Raw genomic sequence first — 1,756 nt, 5'->3', positions numbered from 1 at the left:
CATCCCCAGGGGTCTGCCCACCAGGGAAAGCACCAAAGCCTATACCCCTGGAGACCCACCAACACAGGGCAGTCCCAGGGAAGGCAAGCAGCGGGGCTGGGAGGACATAACCTTTACTGGGTAGGATAATTTCCTTCAGTCACTTCCTTGTAGCCTATCAGTAGAGCAGAAGAATAGTGACCTTGGAATAGCCCTTGTGATGGAACACAGAGATTAACCTAGACAAGATTAAAATCAATAGAACTAGATAGAGACCGGATATTTGGCAAAGGTCAGATAAGAAACAAGGAACTGTAGAACGTTACCCAAAACATACCATGATGTGATTATAGAGGCACGCTTATGGGATCAAATGGTATAAATATAGATGTAACAGGACAATAAAGGGACCACCTAGCAATGATGATCACCTGAACGCTGCCGCCGTGTCCTTCCTTCTTCGCAGACTCCATCCACACCTTTGGGAACCCATGGACCTGCTGGGGCTGAACCCCAACATATGGCGCCCGAACAGGGACCCTTAGGTAAGCCCCCCCGCACTTGGGACGGATAGGACTCCACCAGGGTGCTGCAGACCCCCCTCTAGAGGGTAAGTAGGGTAAGAAGGTGGATAGTACGGACCTTAGATTGAGAAGATGTGCCATACTGAGTCCAAAGAAAAAAGACTCCATATTGATCTTTTAACACATATGCTTGCTAGCACAGGAGTTAAGGTACAGATGGGCTAGGCCCAGTGGCCGGCAGGCTGGCCAGGCCTTGGTGCGGTCAGGTCACCCGCTGACCTCCCAGGCCACGGCCAGCCCGGGCACCCTGGCTCCCTGGCATGCCAGGCGGTGGCCCGAGGGAGTCCCAGTGGAGCCACCTGGGCTGCCGTGGGTGCTGAGGAGGGTGAAGACCTGGACCTCAAGGGACCTGTTGGCAAGTCTGGGGGTGACCGCCGGTGTGGGGCGGAAGGACGTGGCTGCAGGGGGAGGAAAGGGCGGAGGGGGCGGGGTCCCGGCCTCAACCCTGGGCTGTGGGCTGTAGCCTGTGGGGGACACAGCCCCAAGTCTGGGGGTGACCGCCGGTGTGGGGCGGAAGGACGTGGCTGCAGGGGGAGGAAAGGGCGGAGGGGGCGGGGTCCCGGCCTCAACCCTGGGCTGTGGGCTGTAGCCTGTGGGGGACACATTCCGGAGGCGCAGCACAGGATCCCAGGGGTGCTGCCTGTCCTGTCCTGTGTCCCCCAGGGCCCCGGGGCTCCTCCTGCCGGGTCCGGGCTGGGGTCCCTGGCTGCCTAGCCCACCCCGAGCTGGGCAGCATCTCATGCCCTCCTCTTCCCTCTCGGCCCAGCCTCTCCCCTCCAAGGGCCCCCTCAGGAAGCCCCAGCAGCGGGCTTCTCGGGCCAAAAGTGGGAGCAACCTCCTGAACAGCCCATTCTGTTCCCCCAACAGCCCCCGGGGCCCGAGCTCTCGGGGCTGAGTGAAGGCTCAGCTCCCTGCCAGCCCCGGCCCCAGCCTCCTGAGACCCCCCCTTCTCTGTCCAGTCCTGAAGCGGCCGTGGCCGGGAGTCCACGAGGGACCAGGCAGGGACCGCGGGCGCTGAAGGAGCTGGCCACCTGGGGGCAGTACCGCCTACCCAGGGCACCCGGGGAGTGTGGACGCAGCGCAGAGGGGCCAGTGCAGGAGAAAGAGGGGGTGCTCCGGGGTGCCCTGCGGCAGCCATGGCCAAGGCGGTGGCCCCTGTGTCTGCCCCCCCCCCCCACCCACACCCCACAGAC

At 62.4% G+C, this 1,756-nt stretch overlaps 1 protein-coding gene across 1 annotated transcript in view; it reads right to left on the bottom strand.

Annotated features, from left to right (window-relative positions):
• Window positions 1–1,756, bottom strand: part of LOC102254396 (insulin) — a 4,580-nt gene that overhangs the window by 1,845 nt on the left and 979 nt on the right. The window lies entirely within an intron of this gene.

This window comes from Myotis brandtii, unplaced genomic scaffold (assembly GCF_000412655.1).
Source record: "Myotis brandtii unplaced genomic scaffold, ASM41265v1 scaffold940, whole genome shotgun sequence".
Taxonomy (NCBI): Eukaryota; Metazoa; Chordata; class Mammalia; order Chiroptera; family Vespertilionidae; genus Myotis; species Myotis brandtii.
This window is presented reverse-complemented; position numbering and strand designations above follow the sequence as displayed.